Source organism: Copidosoma floridanum, unplaced genomic scaffold (assembly GCF_036245765.1).
Source record: "Copidosoma floridanum isolate Cflo_tuat_1 unplaced genomic scaffold, Cflo_Japanese_pri ptg000004l, whole genome shotgun sequence".
Classification (NCBI taxonomy): domain Eukaryota; kingdom Metazoa; phylum Arthropoda; class Insecta; order Hymenoptera; family Encyrtidae; genus Copidosoma; species Copidosoma floridanum.
Window position 1 is genome coordinate 28249524 of NW_028321881.1, and position 12159 is coordinate 28261682.

At 31.4% G+C, this 12159-nt stretch overlaps 1 protein-coding gene across 2 annotated transcripts in view; it reads left to right on the top strand.

Moving 5' to 3' along the window:
- The window catches only part of Tdg (Thymine DNA glycosylase), an 889072-nt gene that overhangs the window by 617928 nt on the left and 258985 nt on the right, over positions 1-12159 (top strand). The window lies entirely within an intron of this gene.

Sequence of the window (12159 nt, forward strand, 5' to 3'; positions counted from 1 at the left end):
TATTACAGACTTTGCAAGTCGTGTGTTTCAAAAGCTGCATTAACATAATAAAATTTGGCAGTCTAGCCTCCAGTTTCATATAATTGTAAATAGTAATTTTTTTTTTTTTCATGGTTATCAAGATAGTTCAAAAATAAATGGAATTTCTACAACCGGTTTTTTGCATCGGACATTGTTAGATACAATTTAAAAATCAGCGTGTGGGACTCGGAGTCCCCCGATAAAAACGAATTTTTTGCTTGTATGTAGAAATCACATGTATACTGCAAAATACAATGTTCTTAAATACATGTGGGTTCAATATGTACTTTTTTCACGTGTTACGGCCATATATTTGTGTCTTACCTGTACATTTGTTATGTATGGAAGGCTTGGAAAATGTTTTAAATAATTTTCAAGGTTTTTGTTGGGCAAATCACGAGAATTATATCCAACATATTTGTAATAATTTTGCAAATAATGTCTAACTATTCCAAAAATTTTCTATATGGATTTTCTAGAGAAATATTCAAAATACTAAAATTTAAGGTTATATTTTCACATAACTCAAAACCTCTTTTTTCGTGTGCCACGATGATAATCTACCTGTAGGAAATCTATGAAACTTGTTATTTTTTCTCTATCTCACTTCCTTTTAAAGATATGGCGTATTTTGTTATATTAAGAGAATGTACAATATTATAAGAATCCGTTGAACCAATACTGGCTATCTGCATTTATCTTGCCACACATACAAAAATTGTTTGTTAATTTACTTTATTAAAATAATAATATTAAGTAGTGTATATAGTATTAATATTAATTACTATATTTTATGCTTTTGTGTGCAGTCAAACATGTACACACTTGCACAAAAACAATAGAAAGTACACACACTCACATACACATATCATACATGTACACTTTCATAGTTGTATCCATAATTCTGTAAACAAGTTTCACACACATTTATACGTGCATGTATACATTGTATACGTGGACACAGCACTACGACACGTCTATAGGAATATGCATAACACTACATGCTTACTATGTATATGTATCGAAATTCTAAGGCGAACCATCAGCCTCGAGCGTTACTGAGCTGCAGTGCATGTATGTATTTATATGTGTTTATGCACTCTGTGTGTGTGTGTGTACATTTCTCCTGTTTTAGTCTCCAACCAAGGCGCGCCTGAAGAAGTTCTCACTTCAAAAACTTGATCATTTTCGAGAACGCTCAAGCCGTGTGTTGTTTAGCAAAACTAATGCCTTGGCTTGTTTCTGTACCAGCCAATGCGTGGAAGAATATGCGCATGCGTTTCGACCAAACAAGTGCTCCCATTTATTTAAGTAACATCAGTTTGCAAAAATTCTCTTCGTATTCTATTTGTAATTAAATTCTCTTTAATTTTGCTAGCCAGTGAAAACGGAAGTGCACGCTTTTTTTTTACACTTCCAGACTGATGGGTCCCCGTTCCCAACCATCCTTATACACAGGAAATACACGGGGAGCATATATCCCATCGTAACCCTTAATAAAAGACGTCGTTCTAAAAAAAAAGCTTTGAATAAGCTTACGCGTCATGAGAAAAAGCGGCAATAATAAACTGTAAACGAATCCAAATGACTTAGCAGTGAGCATGCAGATAGCTAAAAACTATCAATTTTGCTCAAAATTTATAACTCTCATTTTTTTTAATAGTAAAGAGCTAAAATTTTATTATGTTTTAGTTTGCCGCTCAGCCAAGTAAAAAATACCAATATTTACGATAGTTATTTTAGTAACTTTCACGAAACTTAAGAGGTTGGAACCTTAGTAAGTTGTTCATTAACTATTAAAAAATCATATATATATATACATACACTCTTTTCACTTGCTCCTTTGTCAACAAATTATATTGAAATGCAAACTTGGTAGTTTGGAGCACGACAGTTTATTCATAATTCATTTACATCTATCAATATTTCGCTGTCTTGTTGACAGCCTCTTCAGGATTAGGATAATGTAGGTGCTAAGATAACACACATCATGGACACCTATTGCGCCTATAATTCAGTCCATGTATTTACAAGCTCTACTTAGTTTTATAGAAGTCATATTCTCAAGAATACAATACTGTCATACACATAAAAAGTTTTTCATCTAAACCTTCAGATGAAAAAATTTTTATGTTTATGACAGTATTGTATTCTTATGAATATGTATATATTCCACCACAACTTTTTTAGGTCTAGTTTATTAAAGTAACTTTTTTAAATGAAGCTGTGCTTTGCAAAAAGTGTAGCTTTTCTGTCTCCAAAATATGGTAAAACATTTTAGGATTATCTTTAAAAAAACAATAGTTACGAACTTTTGCAATTTTTAGCAAAATGATGGTTATTTGCGATTTCTGTGGTCAGAGCTAGATAATTCAGGCTTATCCGCAGTTTATTTTTTTTTATTCATTCTACAGCGCATACGTTAGTTTATTAAATTATTAGTTAATCTGAGGATGTCCAACGTGAAAATTTATATTATAATTATTTAAGTAAGGTCAGTTTTTTCTCAGAACACAGATATAAAAATTTCAAAAAGGCTCATTCTATTACACTGTTGTATCTTTTCTACTGTTTTGGTATTTTTAGTTCTTCATTTAAGGTTAAAATGCCACTATACTGCAATCCACTCGCACTTTCATGGATTTTGTCCAGAGTAACGTTTGCTGGTTACTCTTTTCTTAAGTTATTAACATATTTTTCAACTTATTTTATAATAATAACCTAATGTATCATCTTTACAGTAATGTAGTTTTTACCTTTATTTACTTACTGAATAAACATTTAATAATTCTAAGGTTTTATGATTATCTGCATATGATAAAAACACTAACACAAAACTTAAGTTTTTATTAATTTAAGTTGGCATAGTGCCACTTAAAATAGTTTTATGAGCTTATTATAAATGTCACTTCAACAATGAATATTTCGAATTGATTAAAAGTACAAAGTGAAGTTCTGCCTTCATATTTGAAGAATGAGTTTGAGAAGACTATAACGGGGGATACTTGAGAAATCGTAGGTAGTTTTGTTATTAGATTTAAAAATGAGGACTTAGCTCTTACATGTACTGATAAATCCCTTATCGTATATTTAAAACTTTACGAAAAACAAACAGCAGTACAAACTATAAGGAAATAAAGTTGTCAGGAAAATTGGAGCAAATATTAATTGATGCAACAAATAACTGTGATAAAGTTAATATAACTGATGAAGAGACGTTAGACTTCCAGGAAGATATTGAGAATTATAATGCTAAACCAGTTGAGGATGAAGTCTAACATAATTTTACTGATCCTGAATTTGTACCTACAAATCAGTGTCTGCATAATACTAGAGATGTTAACAGTACAAACAAAGAACCGTTAAATATTGGAGAAGCAGGAAAAAACGGTAACTTAAAAATGGGAACATTACAAAAAAGATTTAGAAATATTATGTCATAAGGTCAGTTAAAATGTTGGTCTTACACTATTAATAAAGGTGTCACGTAAAGAGAATAAATTTTACGTACCTGCCAGTATACACTAAATAATTTTGAAGCTAGTGTTAAAAGTGGCTTAATAATTTACGATCGCGATGTACGTAGATGGGACTTACATACTTAAAGAGACATAAGATCTGAAGATGTGAGATTTCAAAATTCTGATGGTTGGTTATAAAAATTTAAAAGGGCTCATAAAATAGTGGCTTTAAAAAGAAATAAATACGTTACTATAGAAAAGTTGAATAGTGATGTAGAGCTTGAAAAAAAGATATAACATTTGTCTTACCTACAGTTAATATATCAGCATCAAAAATTTTATTTAATGAAACCAAAGTACATTTTAGTTATAAACGCATTCTGGAGGAACACTAACAGTTGAAGGGAGAAAGCAAGTGCAGTGCCTTGTACTCCAAAGTGTAAGTGATTATTTCTAGGCAGTGCCCCTAAATAGCAACGTTGAATATTGCTTTCTCTTGATCAATCAAAGATGGCATGCAAATGAATCTTGAATGAATCTTGCAAATTTTTAACCTTGAAATACTTACATCCTAATAATATACTTCTTGGTGTATGATGAACTACTAAATGATACGATATTTTACAAAAATTTGTTGTAAATACTTAAGTAAGTTTTTGATGTTGCAATATTTGTAATCCTGCTTTTCATAACTTTCATGCTATATTTGTGAGTTAAAATCTTAAGGCAGTAGTAAAAATGATTGGAATTTTTATCATAAATATACAAAAACCCGTTTTAACTGTTTGTTAATCAATTATGTAAGAAAACTTACGTACTTTCAAATTAATAAATATACACAACATAACACTTAATATTTTTTACTGTTCAAAAAAAAATTTAAAAACATTTTTATGGTTTGTACCACCATCCTTAACTTTAACCAGTTTTTCCAAACGTGTTGGCATGGAGTAAGCCAACGTTTCAAAATACTTGGATTTCTTAGTAAAGTCTTCTACAGTTGCTGTTACCGTTTCATGGAAGTCATGGTCATTTTAAGCAAATTTAAGTTGCCAATCTTTCACCATTTCCAGCTATGAATTCTCGATTATATTTAAATCTGGAGAGCAGGCTGGCCATAGCAATGGCTATGGTAACCGTTGAAATCGGAAGTGACCACAATACCAGTTTTTGACGGTATAAGCTGTATAAACTGCGCTGTTATCTTCTACAACTCGTATTTTCTCCTGACTTGAAATGAGCGAAGCCACTGATCCCACAAAGAAGTGCTCTAGGTTTTCAACATATCGTCACCATATATTTATACGTCAATTCGGTATTCATACAGATTAAACTCTAGCAGTTTTGATTGATGCCTCAGTATAACGCCTGTCACCAGTAAGTAGAATACTATTTTTAAATATGCAATGTTGCTTATTTCATTATCAATATATATTTTGCCTGTGATCCCTAATTTTGTTAAAGAATAATTTTTCTGTAATCATAACTGTAATACTTATCTGTTACTTCAGTACTATAACTGACTATAATAAATAAAATAAAAAAGAAGGAAGTTCAACAAAAATTAAGCAACATGTAATAAAGGATTTCTATAAAACTATAACGGTTGTGTAATCTTACTATTATAAAAAGCAAAGTCGCTAAAACCGTTGTAATCGCTAACCTTAAAAACTACTCAACCGATCTGGCTGCAATTTTGCATAATAAATCTGGTAAGTGGCATGGACATAAAATTAAAGCTATTTGCAATAGAATTTAATAAATGTGGTTACAATAGGCTGGAGCGTCTCGAAGATTTCTACAATCGTCTTTTAGCAATACATCAAGAATTAAGTTGTTAGTTGTGTGGCTGGGTTTCCCGGCAATCAACGATACTCTTCTTTAATAGACAAGCAATCTACGTCTTATTTTACCCTGAACCACCAGGATTAACGAGCGCCACCATTAAAAAAATATTTTAAACGATAACGTCTCCAGTAAAATACCAAGAGACAAGTCGTGCCAGAGCACAAGCTGCCCCAACACTTTAGGGTTTTGTGGCCGTTCAACCATCTGGCCTGATGTCGTCAAAGAATGTTTTACTACCAATGCAAGCCAGGGAAGACAGCCCTGAGGAGTACGGGCAGCCACAGTGGCCTCCTTCTCAGTGATCGTCTTAATGGCATACCCACAGAGAAGGTATTCTTCAGGCACATTTTCCCGGCTAACGATGAACGGTTGGTTATCCGGGGAACGACCCGAAGAAAAGATATTTTTTGGTCAGCGGCGTACCTCGCTCTATCACGGTCTTTATACACAGAGAGTGTGAGGGTAAGAGTCAAGCTACCCACAGCTAGTTCCATCATCAAGAATAAGCTGGACGTTACACCATTGGCCCTTTCAGGACCACTGTAAGTATTCACGTTTCCTACTTAACTATCAATCTATCGGTTATTTTAAAGGCCATCTGAGTTCAAACTACCTTGCCAACAAATACATTATTACTATCATTTCCGGCAACGATTTGTCAAATAAGAAACTATATATATAAAACTGGTCACTATTGCACCAAGTCAGTCATTCACTAGCAGACGTCACAAGCGGAGTTGTTCGTGGCAAAGCTAGGAATCCTGGTGACCGACAATCTTATATTACCCTCTCAACTCTAAGCATTTAACAAGGAATCACTGATCTTCTCCAAGGCCTGTGCTGACAGAACATGACAGCTATCAAGGAAAAATAAATTTGAGCCCATGGGACAGTCCCCAACGGGCAAGCGTCACGAACCAATCTCTCCACTTTAGATCACCAAAACAACAATTGAGTCTGCAAAAAAAAGAAAACTTTAGGTACTAAGGTCTTCAACGTTATACCATGAGACGTTGGAAAAGAGCTCTACAACTAACTTCCAATCTTTAAGCGTTGTAGTTTTCCTCCTGATGAGTGTGGTGCTTTAATAACAGGCCAGAGAAGATCACCCTGAGGTATAGAGGCAATCACGTTTGCTGGAAACTTAAGTCAAAAAAGAGTTTACTTAAGAAGCTCACTGGTCCTTTTCAGAATTATCGCACGTCGAACTACCTAGCCAACAAATATATTACAATTTAATAAAGTTAAAAAAATAGCTTTCAGGGCTCACAAAAGTCTTAACTATGCTAAAAGTTGCAAGAAGTTAAACTGGAAGGAAAACTTCAAATGCATCTAATGAATACAATTTTAGACGTCCAGAAAATAACACTTAATATTTATTGAAATGACAGCAGCATCAAAGTCGATAAATAAAGAATTCATTAAGGAAGAGATCAGCTTTTCTCTACAACCCTCAGAGTAATCTCTTAAATCTTCCAGATTTTTAAATAGGTAGAGTATGTATGTGTATTTTTGTGGTGATAAAAAATGTAAAGATTTAGCTCTAGAATTTTGTTGCTTAAATTAGAAAGATGTGATTTAAGAGAAAAGTTCTTATTTTTAATTATGTATTTTTTGTGCGTTTTAAATCTTTACAACATTAAAAAATAGCCTTTTTCGTAGATTATACGGGAGTTAATGCAAATCAACAGCTCTTAAAGGCCAACGATTATTTTATGGCATAAGTAACGCACAGTACTACTTAGCATATATTTTTTTCACTTTTGACCAAGTAAACTGTATGGATTCTAAAAAAATATGTTTTTAATAAGATTTTTGCCGTGAGATCGGGATCAGGAATAAATTAAAAATTTTTAATTGATAACGTTTCACATTACATGTCAACACACGACGGTGTTCCATTCAGTGAGTCTCGGCCGAAGCCGCGACGGGGGGGGGGCCTGCTAGTGTCATATATACTTTGTAATTTTAAAAGTACATAAGTTTTTAGTTTAATTAATCATTAAATAGTTAAAACTGGTTTTTATACATTTGTATTAAAAATTCCAATCATTGTTACTAATGCAATAAGATTCTAACTCACAGCTTTTTCTCCTAATGTTTTTAGTGAAGCTGAAGAAATACATCAAGGTAACAACACGACGCTTTTGCAGCAACATGAAATATTGCATAATAGTTATAAAAAGTAGGCTTATCATCTTTTTTCTACTTCTAATCTGCTAGTCTTAACAAAAGTATAATAAAGAAATCATTCATCTAGACAGTAATAAAACATCTTAAGAAAAAAAAAATTTATTCTCATTGACATCCTGGCTGTTACTTTACGGTACAGTTTACGATATTTAGAAGTGGTTATTGTAAAAATAGTTAAATATGTGATTTGAAATATTTGAAAGATTGAGGGAAAATATTTTCGTTTTGAGCTCATATCTTGTTTTTTATGTTAGAAAAGCATAAAAAATCAAGTTTTAAAAAAATGTCAAATAAGGGTAGCGACATCTTGGGTCGTCAACACCAATAATAAACTAGGAAAAAGTCAACTAGGTAGGTGTGCAAAAAAAAGAAAAATATTGCCAACCACAATATTTAAACGTATTTCAGTTTCTTTTTATGCATAACAACAATATACCTTAAGTACAACAGCTGATTTCGTACCCTTTTTATTGTCAGCTGTCATAGCTTATAAGACTTAATTTTTTCGTTACAGTAAGTTTTCGTTGATTTAAAAAAAAAAAAAAATTTGTGTGGGAAATATTGTGAATACCAAAGATTTCTACAAAATGAAGTCTGATGTGTTCGAATTGGATTATTTGTTTTCTTACAAAATGCAAAAAACTGTTATAAATTGTGTTTTCCAAATTAATTTTAGAGTGATCAATTAAAAATGTAACCTTAACGAACTTTAGTAGATTATAGTTTCTAGCGTTTTGTATCTGTAGTTTTTGACAAAATTCATTGAAAACTTTTTACAAATAGCCATTTAGTTATCAAAGGGATACTTGTTTGCAATATAGTTATTACAGCTTTGGAAATTCGTACAATGTTGCACTTGGGCTCATCTTCTTTCTTAAGAGTTACGTTTGCAATCTGTTATTGTGACTCGTTGCTTTTTAAAAGGGACTATGCAAAATAGGTTGCAAAAACTGCTTAGTTGCACATTGACATAACATTATCCGTTTAAATACAATTGCTTTGGGAGTTCTTCCACGAGAAACCCATGATTTTTCTCTAAATTTTTGAAGAAATGGTTCACTAGGATAAATAGAAGCCGAGGTTTTTATTTTTCTATAAGAATTTCTGGCTCTCTATTTTGCAACCTGTGACACTCAAATTTTTAGAGGTAACATTTTAATAGTTAAATTTTTATTGTAAAAAACAGCGCATATCACTTGCGTGTGTCACGTCGTTAAGAATCAATAATAATGTCAATGATAATTCTATCAGTAAAGTAATAATAACCGTCATCAAATGCTGGGTGATATGATCATGGGCACTTTAAATCATACGCGCTGGAAAAATGTTGATAACTCAGGGTCTCAAAGTTACACAAATATGTATAACCAATGAATTTAGGGTAGCTTGACAAAATAAAGGTAATCTTGCTTTAGTTTTGCAATAAAAATATTTTATGTACTTGTAACTCACGTAAACCCTACCACTGCGCTTTCCTCGTGTTCTTAATATTCTTAATATTATTACGTATACGCCATGCATTAACATTTAATAAAAATAAAATTTTTATGAATCTAACAGCAGTAAATTATTAATCTGTGCACATGAGATTTTCTTTAAAAAATGATGGGGATGCTGTAAAACAAAGTAATAATTAATTAGGGACTCGTACAAAAGTATCTTCCATTATAACGTATACAAAAAAAATATGTTTATTAAATTACAAGAAAAAAAATCCGTAATTCGTTCTTAATTATACTTAGTGCGTTTGCAAACTATAGATTTGACTTTTTTTTAGACTCGGATAGTACTGAAGACCCGTCATCTTCACTATCACTTGTATTATTGTTTAGAGCCTTGGCATCAAAAATTGATTCACCTAATGTATCTATGTTGTCCTGCTCAATGCCATCTAACTCTACAGAGTTACTGGAAACAGTAAAAATAATTGGTTCAACATTAAAGCAATCTCGTCAATGACAAGTGTGGCATATGTCAGTGCAAAACAAGCCATGCTTTCTGCAATCTCATTGCTTTGATTTGCAGCCTCTCTAGCAGTTACAACTTATTTGTTGCAACACATCATTTGGTACCATGGGACAGCTTGATCTTCTTAGTTACAAAACGCTACTGTATATAGTCCACCCCTGCATGGACGGGTCGATGTTATTCTCGCACTGCTCCTTAAGCTGGCGGAAACCTCTCTAATTTGAATGATTTTGTCACAGCACCTCTTTTAAATAAACATATCTTACTTCATTCAAAGGTATCACATTTTTCGTAGAATCGTACGTAGATGCAGTTAGCTGTTTGCCACAATTCTCAATTCTTTCGTAACTGGCATTGGAATCGTTAAACAGTTCAACGTAATGCTGTAATTTTTAATATTAATATTTCGGAATTGTATCCAATCAAGCGTGAATATTATTGAATTAGATATTAAAAAAAAGAACAATCATGCACTAGCACATAATGTATGCAGAAGAATATACTTCGGCTTGTTGAAAGAGTTGGATGGCTATGCAGAGCTTTGCTTTGACACCAGTGCTGGGGTGCTTTATAATAGAAATTGATGGTAGAGGCTTTTTTTCAAAGAGAAGTAAGCCTTTGCAGTAAAAAGTATAAAATTTACACTGAATATGTCAATCTTAAAAAAACGATGGCTCACGTGATGAGCCCTGTTTATTCATCGTGTAATTGGCTGAGATTAACTAAGCACGGGTAAATTTAAAAATAAAATTTTGAAAAATCAGTGAAAAGTCACTTCAATTTGTAAGTTGATAAAGATTACAATATTGCGTGTTACAAAAAAAATATAATTATTGTATTTTTTTTTTTAATATAGACAATGAATGTTTAATTGAATTTCGGGGGTTGGCACGCGGAGCGCGCAGGGGGTGCAGCCTCCTAGTTGTTAAAAAAATTTATTTGAAAAAAAAAAAAATGACTGCATTAGCACTCAAAAAAAATTAACTTAATACGTAGCAAAATGTCATGGAAATATTAAGAAAATTTACTTATCAATACACTAAAAATAATTCGAATATTTATAAAACTTAAAAAAGCAACACAAGTAAGGTTTTGCATGACATTTCATAATTTGGGAATACGTAAGAGCATTGTAAGACTCTTACAATATCTTAAATTTCATAGAAAAATTAAAGTATAAAGAACGTGTTTCATGTATACATTTAATGTATAGCCTACAATTTCATGACATTCAGATAAATTTAATGTGATAACTCTGAAAATATGACTGATTAATTTAAGTAAAAAAAAAAAAAACTTATACTGCTAAAAAATGTAATAAATATTACAAGAAATGTTTTATGATTTTGTACACTAAGAGTATTTTATTCGTTGATAAAAAAATTTTCATTTCAAAACAGCCTTAATTTTACTAAATGTTGTCTTTTAAGGAAAAATTGAATTCATTAGTATATAAAAAAATTATCATGTAATATTTTAGTTATGTATCTACAATGTTTAGTGATTTTTCATATTAAAGAAGTCCAACGCACACAAGGTACATTACAAAACTTTAATTATATGTACCATACAGTAAAAAAAGCTTGCGAAGTTATTAGAGGAGTACCTTATGTGAGTAGTACAACTGATTAACCTTTTTCATTTTTTACGTAAGTGTTGAAATTTACTAAGTAACATGTATGTATCCATTAATTTTAACAAAAAAGTTTTCAAATTCTTATGACATAAAATGTAGTATTTTAAAAGGTATTAATCATGTTTATCCTTATTCAACCTACAAAAATTTGTGTACTTGTTAATAAATAAATAAATTAATTTAAAAAATCCTGTCATTTTAGAAATTTTTTTTTTCTCCAATATAAAAACTTTATTTTCATTATTATTAATTTGAACAAATTTTCGGCACGCCAATGGGTTCTCCGATTTCACCTTTGTTTGCTGACCTTGTAATGGACGACCTGGAAAATGATTGTCTCTCCATCTTAAAAAACATTTATAACATTATTCCATCTTTTTATTTTCGTTACGTAGATAATGTATTACTTTTTATTTATGTTGACCATATTGACCAAATTTTAAAAATTTTTAATTCATATCATCTCAAACTACAATTTACATATGAAATGGAGATTGACAAGAAACTCAACTTTTTAGACTTGACGATAATAAGAAATTCTAATTATTTTAATTTTGACTGGTTTAAAAAACCTACTTCTTCCGGACGAATCTTAAATAATTTTCCGGGTCATCCAGTTAGCTATAAGAGAAATATTGTTTTTAATTTAGTTGATAGGGCGATCTTACTTGCCAGTACTCTTTTTGAGAAAAATTGAAGTTAAAAAAATCATAGTTTTCATTGATACGCGTCATTTACATTAGATGAACTCAATTTCTTTTAACCTTAACAATAGCTGAACCAAGAAATTTGAGTGAGAAAATCGTTGTACTACTGTAGTACATGTAACTCACAGATGTAAATCTCAATATGCTCATATCAAGATTTCTCTAGTGTCCATTTTAATAGAACACTAAAAATGGTTTAACTTAAGTTGGCTGCAAGTCAAATCATTCATCTATAGTATATAAATAAGAATGCTCTTTAAGATTTAAAATGCTGCTAACAATGTAACGTTGGCAACATATGCATATTATCTAAGGTCACAATCCC